Genomic DNA, 12,500 nt, shown 5'->3' on the forward strand with positions numbered 1-12,500 from the left:
AAATATATATATATATATATATATATATATATATATATATATATATATATATATATATATATATATATATTCTAGTCTAACACACGAACATCTACTACATTGCTTTCTCGCGAAATGAGGAAGTAATTACTGGGAGAAACATCGTGAAAATAACAAATCAGAACAATATTCCAAATAGTTAATTAGTTATTTATGGTTGTCCATCCATGTGGATGACGATGTCTTCGTCATGTTTTTTTTTAATTGACTCTTTGACTCCATTGATGACTGTGAAGCACGAGGCGTGATTTACACTGCATTGCGCAAATAGAGCACAGGAAGACAAGTTTTTGGTTTGGATGGCTCGTTTGTGTCCTAGTGTGCGACGCTCCGTAGCTGCTCACTTATGGCTTGAAGAAGGCCATCCCGCTTTCACATATGCAGCGCCAAGTGTCTTTCCGCTGCCAATATATCCAAACGATTGGAGGGGATATTGCAACGCTTGAGGTTGACCTTGATGCAGTCTTTGTAGCATTTCTTCGGGTAGTCGATGTTTCGTCGGCCATGAGTGGGCTAACTGAAAGAGTGGAAGAGTACTCATCGAGACAGTCTGTTTGAGGGCGTCCTGATGACGTGGCCCAACCAGCGAAGTTGGTGACGGATAAGGAGTGACTCTAGAGAGGCAACTCCAGCTTTCTTGCGAATCTCTGAATGGGCCACCTCTTGCCATGAATAGAAGCAAAGCATCTGCTGTAGTCGTCTGATGTGAAATGACTCCAGTGGCCTGATGTGGCGGTGGTACGGAACCCATGACTCGGAAACGTATAGGAGGGTGGGTATGATGACTGCGTTGTACACAGCGACAATTGTATGGGTCTTCAGACTGCGGTTTGCGAACATTCAGTCATTCAGGTGGCCAAAAGCAGAAGAGGCGAAATTAAGGTGGGACTGAACTTCATTCCTAAGGTCGCAGGAGAATGAGAGATTGGGGTCCTACTCCAGTTTCTGACGATTGCTTTACGAAGTTCATTTTTTGCTGAATATTATTAGCCATTTCGATAAACCTCTCTTGTCATCCATTCCCAAACATTTTCAATCGGCTTCAAGTCCGGTGAGCATGCAGGATGTCCCAAGAGATGGGCTCCATTTTCTTGTAGAAAACTCAAGGTCCATCTTGCCGTGTGGATTGCAGCATTATCCTGTTGGAATAAAAATCCATCCCACCATACACGATGACACTCCATCATCAAAGATGCTTTTTATAGCATGCTAATATAACCAGCTGCTTTCTGACGACCCTGCACCACCTGGAGCTCCATCATCCCTCTGTAAGAAAAGGCGCCCCATACCATAACGGACCCTCCACCCCTATGACGTTTGGAAAAAATTTCAAGGGGCATGTTTTTGTCATACCAATATCGCTGGAAGCCATCAGGATCATCTAAATTGAATTTTTTCTCCTCAGAAAACAGGACTTTCTTCCACTTCTCAACGTTCCAGGTTTGGTATTCACGACCAAATCTTAAGCGGTCCACTTTGTGATGTGGAAGCAATCAAGGAATTTGTTTACACTTTTTATTTACCATACCTTTTTGTTGTAAGTGTCATCTGATGGTTATTGGACTGCAATCAGCATCTGTAACCGCCTTAATTTGACTAGAAGAAAGTCCTCTGTCATTCATAACAACCCGTCTGATTCTGCTACTCAATTCAGAAGAAATTGGGGGGGGGGCTACCATAGGATTTTTCTTTTCCATAATTCTCAGTGTTCTTTAGAAAATTGCAAATAAGAATTTTACTGCGATTTATCTTAGCTGCTATCGCTCGGTGTGACAAACCTTGCTCATGGAATCCTAGAATACAAGAGCGCTGAACTTCGGTTAGTTTTCTTGCTTTAGGCATGGTAACACTTTTACACAGTGATTGCTAATCTCTAACTGAACTAAAAACATTAAAATTACGATAAATCTAACAATTTATACCCTTGGTCTTATAATTTTGATCATGTGTAAAAAGCCTAATTTAATAAAAATGCAAATTTTTAAATAAACTTTTGGAATGTACCTTTTATTTCCATAACCTTTCAGTATTAGTAGCCTTAAGTCGGAAGAGTTTAAAATCTATCCTAAAAAAAAGGTTTCTTTTTAAAGATTTTAAGTGATCTTAAATTTTAGATCAGCAGTGTATGTGTTGGAAACTACATTAAGAGTTCGTTGAAGTATAACTAGGGAAGGCGACATCATTGGCATACTGTAAGTCGAAGATGAGCTCTTCAGAGGGTTTAGTCTTGGCCTGAAAACCGTTACAGGATGAAGATGCCGCCATTAAGACGGTACTCGACTGCAACAGCATCAGAAGCTTGAAGGTCCCGGCGAGAAAACAAAATAATAGCAATCAGGAACAGGTTGTAAATGACCGGACGAAGACGCACCACTGTTTTACGCTGACATTCATGGTAAAAGTGTCCGACTCTGCACCTGACATGGCAACACGAGCACGCACGCCAGTCTGAACCTGTTAGAGGACTGACAAGAAAGTAAGAGAGCAACAAAACTTATGAAGATTGTTCCATAACAGCTCACGGTTCACAGTGTCAAAAGCCTTGGTTAAACCTACGAAAGCCAAAAATAGCTTATGATGTTGTCCATGACGCTTCTCCTGGAAGAAACAAGAAACGAAAATCATGTCAGTGGTACTACGCTCTCAACAGAAGCCACATTGTGACAAGATCAACAACAGTCTCCAGAAGTCGGGCGAGCATGATCTTAGCCAATACTTTGCCAGCCACAGAGAGGAGAGAGATGCCGTGGCTGTTGCCACAGACAGCACGACCACCCTTACGTTTGTAGGCGAGAATAATGTTAGCATCCTTCCACTGCTGTGGGAGACACTTTGCTGATCAGCAGTTCAGAATGAACCGGTGCAGACGTAGGAGGAGCTCAACTCCGCCATATTTGAGGATCTCAGTGAGTATGCTGTCGAGACCAGCTGCATTATTATATTTTAGGCTGTGAATGGTTTCGCTGGGGGGTGGTGGGCTGTCCAGCACGGGAATGAGTGGCAGAGTGAGGAGCTTATCGACAATAGAGGAATGTTCAGCCCACCTCTCCAGGATACCGTTCTTTTCTTTGAGGAGAGCACCATCACTACTACGCACATGGTGCATTGGGCGCTGCTCTGGACCATGAATCATCTTTACTACCTCGTAGAAACCATAAATGTCGCCAAGGTCCGCACGGCTTTGGGTCTCCCTAGCCTTCTTCAGCCACCACTCATTTTCCATCCGACGCAATTTTCTGTGCACCACAGCACGAAGGAAAAATAAACGCTCACGGAGTGTGGAAGATGCTGGATTTCTAAGAAAGGCGTCATGAGCGGCATTTTTTCTCACATATGAGGGCTCTAATGTTTCCCGCATAGTCGTCGAACCAGTCTCTGTGCCGCCTTTCAGAGTAGCCAAGAGTGGATTCTGCGGCACCATGATAAGCGACTGAGATGTCTTACCATTCTGCCGTAACAGTAGTGGTGGTCTCCGCTAAGACAGTAGTGAGGGTAGAGATGGAATTGAAGATGGCATCACATAATTTGGCTGAAATACCGGATCCCGTAGAGAAGACAGGCCAAGTCGCCGTTTTAGCTTCTGCTGACGGACAGGTGGACGTACGTTTAGCCAGAGACGAATGAATGAGGCGGTGATCAGTGAAGCATTCAGCACTAGGCATGGCGCGGATCAAGAGCACGTTATGCGGATCACAGTGATGATGACGAAATCGATAAAGTGCCAGAGTTTGAACCTTGGGTGCATCCAGGGCGTCTTGTACATGTCACGAAGCTGAAAGGTGGTGTTGATAATGCTAAGACCCAGACTTATCATAGACTCAGAAATAGTAATTGCCTGTATGGCTCTAAAATGATGATGTTTCTCCATCGCTTGCGATAACGACCGTGATCATGTAATTGTTCTGTGGGATCGAATATCGTTTGTCAGACCGATTCGAGCTCTGAACTATTTCCCGCATGTTGAACACGTGTTGGATAATTCTGTATCAGAGGTGCTGATTGATCTGCCTTTTCTAATGTCGCGTTTTCTCTAGCGTTCTTCATTGCGTGCGAATTCAGCAATTATAGCCCCTTTGTGAGTTACGGCACACCAGGAACATCTGTCTTGTGTAAGCTTTTCCCATGAGTTAGAATACAAACCGGACTCTTTGAGAGAGACCTTCAGATTGTCCTTCAACAGTTTCTGCTGTCCTCTTGTGGGATCTTTTCCTTTAGACAGTTCGCCGTAAAGGAGCTTTTTGAGGTCTTAAATGCGTACATACGTACATACTAACCAAAGGAAGCAGCGTAGTATATATTTTGTATACTAATATCTATCTATATCTCTATCTATCTATCTATATATAAATATATATATAAATATATATATATATATGTATATATATATATATATATATAGGCTATTATCTATATTACATATGCTTTATATACTATTATACTATTACTAGCAGGGGGCTCGACGTTGTCCGGGATTGAATGAGGATCAACAACCTTTCCATGCTTTTATTGTCCTCGACATCGGTGCAATCGCTCATTATTAATCAAATCGATTGACTGCCTGCTCTAGTTGGAGACACTCCCTCACCCTTGCAATATACGGGGAGGAAGCTTCACATGCCTCCCCATAGTGACTTAGTCCACACTACTTTATAGTATACATTGCACTGTAGAGAATCTAGTGTAGATTTTATTAAATTATATGTAAATAATAGCTTCATTTTGAAATGCGTCAAATATCATGGGTCAATTGTTCTCTAAACAGAAACGTTTATTTTGAATGCGCCTCAGTCTTATACAGGAATCAACTGTTGACTTTGTAAACCTATTTTTACATAATCATTTGAATCAAAGTTAAACATACGTAAAGTATCATGGTTAAATTGTGCTCTAAAAAGAAACATTCATTTTGAGCGCAGTCTATCTTATCAGAGAAGAAACTGTTGATTTTATAAGCTGGGCCTTTCTGCTTGTGTGGTGATCACACTTCCCAAATGCACTTGTGATGTTAGGTTGTAAAAAATGTTAACTTTGGTCAAAATTGGACTTTCTTCTTTAATCGGATTTTTTTCGATTGATTTTTGATACTTATCGGAGGCATACACACAAAGTACCTTTTATATAATAGATAGATAGATAGATAGATAGATAGATAGGCAGATAGATTATATATTTATAATATGCTTATTACATATACAACTATTTATTTTTAGTAGATCTGTAACTAGAGATTTTACTATTTATCATGTACGTCCAAAGTTCAATTCTTTTGTGGTCCCCGGGGGTTTCTATGGACCCGGTTAAGAAACTGCACCTTAAAAATCTTTTTTAAGTGCGTAAGGTCAATTTGAAGAATTACATATGCACGCATTGTTTTGTTAAATCGTTTATAAAAACAAATATATAAACAAAGAAATAAATAGTGTATTAATTATAATGTAATAATATGTAATTGTTTATCTGAAATTGTACGTTAGGCAGGCTGTCTCTACAATAATAGAAAGCAACGAAAACAGCATTTATCTATATTATATACTTTTTATGTATTCTCTCTAGCTATTCTCGTGCAGGTTATCATCAAAGTGTTCCCCAGATTATTAATATTTTATATTTACACTATGATTGTTATATCTATTATTATTTATTTTCAACAAATTTCCATACGAAAATCTTACTACTTACCATAGATCACTGAAGTATTTTTTCGTGAGCCTTTTTAAAGATATTGCCATGAGAGTGTCAGTTTGATGTTCGTTTTCAAACAGTAATGGTGTGAATGTCAATTTCTTGCATTTTTCGTGTTTTTCAATCACTTGGTTTTACAGCAATTTCTCATTTCTCGGTGCAGTGCTTTGCATTAGTAATAAACACTGCATGATATTTCAAGCTACACTTGTTGGATAGTATAGGCCAGACTATAGCATATTTACATTCACAGATGGTTAAGTCAGTCTTGAAGTCGCACAGAGAGGTATTTAGTTCTCTCCCCTTGCAACAACTGTAACACCACGGCCGGAAAGTGAGATTGAGAAGCCAGCGCCCCGGAGGAGTGGCACTCTAACCTGCGAAAAGGGTCTCGGCAGCCCTGTAAGCATTTCCCGGTAAGGGCGCCTCAGGCGATTAGAAATAATCTAACCCTTTTCTTAAAGAGAGAAAGCAAAGCCTGGGAGGGTGGAACTCCTAAAACTGCACAGAAATAGCATCACAGCGCAATCAACAGGGACCAGATGGTTACAGGAATGCTCCAATCTCTGTTGATTTTGGAGGCTGAGAATAAAAATTCCTTTTGATCGCCCTATTCTTATTCTCAGGCGGTTGAGTGTCTTATTCTGGACCCACGTTGCGTCTGAACCGGGTGACAGTGAGAGATTCAGAGGACGGGGTTTCCTTATCAGTGAAAGATGGGCCATATTCTAGCTTTCTAGTTCAGCTATGCAAATTGTTTTTTTTTTTTTTTTAATTTTCATACTTAAAGTGATTTTTGACACCTAAACGTGAAATAAATTTTTGGGTCGGATCGTTAAGAATAAATGGATCAATATTTAACAATTCCGTACGATAGAGTTGTTCTAAGACAAGTTAATATTGTTTGGATGTTGAGCCAGGGCGACACCAATAAAATTGGGGATGTGCACACGCGCACATTTCAGATGGACTTTGATCTACATTCTTGTATCTTATTAAAAAAAATGACCTGAATTGTAATTATCACCGAAAACAAAAGTAAAAGGCTTACATTCAAGATCGGGGAGTTAGAATTGTGTAACGTAAAATAAAGAAGAACAATTAAATACTTTAAAAATTTACACTTCAGAAATGTCGGTACACGTCTTTATAAGATACGGATAACATAAACAAAAAGAGAGGTAAAGAGTCGACAGTCGTCCGGCGTGGGTGACAAATTCCGCCGTTGCCTGACACATACACACCCTTACCACTAAATGCAGTTGTTCTGCTCGTTCGTTCGTTCTCTCTCTCTCTCTCTCTCTCTCTCTCTCTCTCTCTCTCTCTCTCTCTCTCTCTCTCTTGTAAATAAACTTGTATGTTGATAAAATTCGTCTGTGTTGATTTTGAGAACAATGACAAATGAGTTGTCAGGTGTATGCAATTTCGCGAACATTTGAAAAAAAACGGCCTAGAAAATTATCTATGCATTTAATAAAGCAACAATACGTGTTATTCGAATTGGCAGCTAATCAGTCATAAAGTAGCTCTTGTCTAAATCTAGTTCGTGTTGTCCAAATTGAAAACAGCATATAATTTAAAATCAACTCCATTCGTCCGTATTGTATAATGATGTCTTAATTATGTTTCAAGACTCTTTAATTTTTAAATTCAATTTAAGAATAATTTCATCAGTTGAAAGTAGATAGGTTTTCAAGATTCCCTAATACAGAAAATATGTTGCCAAAAATTATCAGGATCTAGGAATTTTTTGTAGTTGTTTTAATATTACCCTCGCAGTTTTTACGTATTTCTCACTTCTGGCCAAGATCAAAGTGTAGTATCTGTTCTTCAGATACCACACTTTAATTTCTTGTTCTTTCTCAGTGAAGGAGAAATCTTTCACGACTGAGACAATTATTTTATTTTTCTTCGACAGTCGTCGTTAAAAAACGACCCTGGTGACTAACTCCGTCCCATGGGGAGGCATTGTAAATAGGTTCTCAAGATAGAGAATGTGTGTGTGAGAAGGGGGAAAGGGGAAGTTTAGAAGGTGGAGAAGGTGGGAGGGAGAAGTGAGAACGGGAACAAAGAGACAGGAAAAAAAGGAAGCGGGAGAAGAAGAAGAAGAAGAAGAAGAAGAAGAAGAAGAAGAAGAAGAAGAAATAAGGAAACAGTGAAAAGAGGGGTAAGTTGGAAAGCAGGGGGAAAAAGAGAGAAAGAGAGAGAGAAGAGAAAGATATTGCGAGAAAAGGATTGGAAGCAGAAAAAAAGAGATAGAGGATAGGAGGAAATAAGGAGGTGGTTGAGGAGAGATAGAGTGGGTAGGTGCAGGGTTTCTTGGCCAAGGCGAATAACGTAGACACTAGAAGGGAATTGGGCAGCGAGGGGAGGAGAAAGGAGTCCTATCTTGTTCGGTACAAAGGCTAGGTCACGCGAGGACAGGAAATGGCTGGAGTGCTTCCAATTTTGAATAATGACCGCGGTCAACAGAAAGGCGAAAAAAGAAAATAGGATTCCGATTCATTCACTTTCAATTTGAATGAAAAATCAATGAATGTTGCGGACGAAAATAAACTCAAATGTAAGAAAGATGAACACCAGGAACTTTTAATATGTTTGATCGGGTTTATTCAATATTTTTCGGCAAGTAGAAACCGCCGGAGAACATAATGATTTGTATTATTTGGGTTATGCGGATTACTGTTCTCTTCTTGAATGTTATTTTCACAACATTTCACTCGATGTAATCTTTGACCTTTTTCAAGTGTACTTTGTCGAACTCAGTCATTTGCAATTGTGTTTTTAATTAGAAGTCTTCAATAATTTGCGATTGTATTTTTATATCGTCCGGTTAGGGTTAACGCTTAAACATCCATAAGATTGTCACTTAGTGCTAATTTTAATTAGAACTTTATCCATTACTCCACGGGCCTTTTTAGTCGAATTTTGAAAGCCTTCGAATTCATAAATATAATTTGAAACGATTGTTTCAAAAATGATCTACGGCCTCATTTTATTTATTATCGCATTCGAATACATCAGAAATAATTAGATAATATTAATTTTAACAACTGTTGATCGCGGTGGTAAAAAGGATACTGGTGCGTGTTCATGTTTATTTTGGGGGGGGGGGGGCTATCTTTCCAATCATTGACACCGTAATTGATTTTCATTATAAGAACCGAAACTTGATCTCTGTTGTCTGCTACATATTATTCTAAATAGCTAAATATTTACTTGTTGGTCTATCAGGTGAGGATGTAATAATATTCTCTGTTTATATCCAGCCCAACAGACTAAAAGATAGTCTTTTATTGATATTATTTGCGCAACAATAGCATCTGAAAATAGCATCTTATTACATTACTTACTATATGATTGTTTCTGCGCTACGAATTGTCAAGAGTTGCACATTTAAACATGCTGAAAGATATCAACATTCTCTCGGCAATAAACACGCAAGAATGTATGTCATACTTTGGTGCCTCATGTAGCAAAAAAGATATTGCTAGTAAAAATGTAAACAGGAATTAGGATAGCTTAGTATCAGTTATTTTTTAATGAGTGCTTATACACTGGCATTATATCTTCCATCTAGGGATGTAGTGTAGTAGATAGTATATATACTTACGTTATAATATCATCCTCCCAGGCATTACCTCTTCCTTTAAGAGTTATTTTGTAATGAGTGTTTCTACACTGGCATTATATCTTCCATCTGGGGATGTAGTGTAGTAGATAGTATGTATACTTGCGTCATACTATCATCCTCCCAGGCATTACCTCTTCCTTTAAGAATCAGTATAGCATAAGTAAGTTCGCCATGATACCATCATCTCAGGCATTTTCTTCTCCTTTGCGGAATATTGTGTGTCATGAATTCTACCAGGCTATCGACATTTCTAGTTGGTGTAATGTTTGTATATTGTATTGCAAATGGCGTTTCAACTTATCATAAAATAAAACAACGTAGTATTTCGTAAAAATCAACACTTTGTAATTTCCGTAAAGGTCAACGTTGATCCCAGCAGCCGGTATACAAGACAAATAAACATCACGCACGCGCAAACACACACAGACACAACACACAGACGCAACACACACACACAGCGCACACACACACACACAACTCACGCACATACATACACACAAAACAAACACAACACACATACACAAAACACACATAACGCAACACACAAAACTCACACATACGCAACATACACACATACACGTACAACACAACACACGCATACACACACAACACACACACATACACAACACACAACACAGGCGCACATACACACACAACACACACACACATATAACACACACACACAACACACAACACACACGTAACACGCAACACACACAACTAGAAATAAAAAACCAAACAAAAGTATCGAATAACAACTATAATTGCTCCCATTCGAACACTGTATACATTATCCAACTGTTAAATATTGGACGAATAGATACACTAGTCTATGAAATGGTTAGTTAAGAATAACAGATTAAAGGTTAACAAGGTACAACTCGATGAACGTTAGATGAGGGTTGCTAGAGATACAAACAATGACAAAATCCCGGTATCACTCGGCTTTACCAGGGCACTAATTCAGTATTAATAGAGTGATAGTGTTCGTGGAATTAAGAAACAAATTTACTGTTATCTTAGACATCCATAATTAACAGATAGCGATCATTAATAAATGATTGTCTACTGTGATTGTTTTAATAGGGTATTTCCTGTATTATGATTTTGACTATAATTCAAAAGTCTTAAAATATAATGAGCAAAAGCTGCACCTTCCCAATTCCGACTAGAACAAACACCTGTTTCCGTTAATAAACACAGAATTTGCGGTTAATGTAAGAGGCGCTTGTGTGGGAAATGAATTTATATGTGTAGGGAACAATAGATTTTTTAAAAAGGGAGATTAAAAGCAGATATAGAGTTGGATTTTTGACAGCAGTTCGAAAGTATTTGTGTTGAAAATGTTGTCACTGCTATTACGATGTTGGATGAAGATGAGTTCCTGTTGAAGGTTGGATCGTCCTTTTGATCTTATTATGGCTACCGAAGAATTATGTGCATTTTTGTTTCTTACAAATGCCTTCTCCATAACCTGATAGTTCAGAACAATGATGTGAAAAATAGCGATCAGGCAGTGGCCTTACCTATCCAAAATCGGGGGAAGAATATTCTATAATATACAAACTATCTTTCTTTCTTACATTATTTCTAAGTATCAACGTAGTCGTTACATGTCATTACTCGGGACCCACACGTTGTATGCAGACAGTCGCAAGGAAACAAAGACAAGGAATGAGCTCTGCTAACTTTTTTCAGTTGAAACAACATCCATTTATTTACAGGTGCTTCCAGAATAACGCCTTGTCTCTTGTTCAAAGGTATTCTCATACTACGCGTTTGCTTAACAACACTCTGCCGTGTCAAACGCGTGGTGCTCTTTCTTTGTCCGGCCATGTTTAGGACACGTCTTCCCTATCGCTCTCAAGCCAAGTGTGTAACACATCTATTTCTGACCTTCTTGGCCACGTTTTTCTTTTTTATAATCTTTTTCTTTCATTCTTCGACGCTGTGACGTCACCTCGCACATGGCTCGGTCATTTGCATATGTTGGCTGCTGTTGGTTCTGCAGTTGCTATACGCGCGTCCCCGCTCTGCTACACTTATACTTGAATCTTTGGGGCATGCAATCAATGAGTGTGTGCAGGGTATCATCAGATCTTTACATGCAACTGCTTTGGGCACAGGATGAATAGAAAAGCGAATCTATAACACCCTAATCGGGGTATTTAACACGATCTTATAGTCAAGAATGTTAAGCTGTGCAGGTCAGATCAATGAATGAGGGTATGTATAATCCGTAATGGATTCTGGAAGAGAGCCAAAATAATCGGACTAAATTACATGATCGTATTTTCTTTCTTCTTTTTCGTATTTTGGATCATCTGATCAAATTGATTGGATAAAGTCAATAAATATGTTTCTCTTAGACCTAAATAGACAGTTCAAGATCGACTGGTATAGCCTAACATATATTACAAGTCAGTTCACAACTTTTTTGCGGCTTTTTTACTAGCAAATGTTCTACAATGTTGTTCATATCTGCTATTATTGTTGTCATTTTCGTAATTTGTGCGTGTGTGTGTGTATGTGTGTGTGTGTTTTACGGCGTTCTCCTTGGCTAAATCGAGGGGACTTCTTTCGTGGCCTTCTCTGCATCTTGAGCCAATGCACGGCGATTCTGAGCCGGGTCGCAAAAGATAGATAACAAATCGCGATCCCACCGACCTGTTCAAATCTATCAATCAGACTCTCAAAGCCATCCGTATATATCTATAAATATATCTTTCTTTCTTTTAGAATATATATATATATATATATATATATATTTATATATACATACATATATATATACATATATACATGCATATATATATTATATGGAAAAATGCGCACATGAAGAGTAATATTCTTAAGATTTTATTAAACCTGGAAAAGTAAAGGACAAGAAATTCAACCTGGAAAAGTAAAGAACAAGATATTCTAGTAAAGTAAAAAATAAGAATTTTTTAGACTTAAAATATTGCAGCTAAAAATAAAATTTGAATATTGATAAATATTTTATTTATTATTTGCATATGTTGTTGTTTATTGTTGAGTTAGAAAAGGTGTCAGTCGCTGGATTGAACTTATTTCCCCCCTATTATTTGCATATATTTATGTAGTTAAAATTGTTTGAATAAAATTAATTCATTAGTTAGTTAGT

The 12,500-nt window shown here is 38.3% G+C and overlaps 1 protein-coding gene across 1 annotated transcript in view; it reads right to left on the bottom strand.

Moving 5' to 3' along the window:
• LOC145256200 (transmembrane protein 196-like) overlaps positions 1-12,500 on the bottom strand; it is a 168,304-nt gene that overhangs the window by 59,306 nt on the left and 96,498 nt on the right. The window lies entirely within an intron of this gene.

The sequence above is a fragment of the Euprymna scolopes genome, chromosome 32 (genome assembly GCF_053919585.1).
Source record: "Euprymna scolopes isolate OS-2025 chromosome 32, ASM5391958v1, whole genome shotgun sequence".
NCBI classification, from domain to species: domain Eukaryota; kingdom Metazoa; phylum Mollusca; class Cephalopoda; order Sepiida; family Sepiolidae; genus Euprymna; species Euprymna scolopes.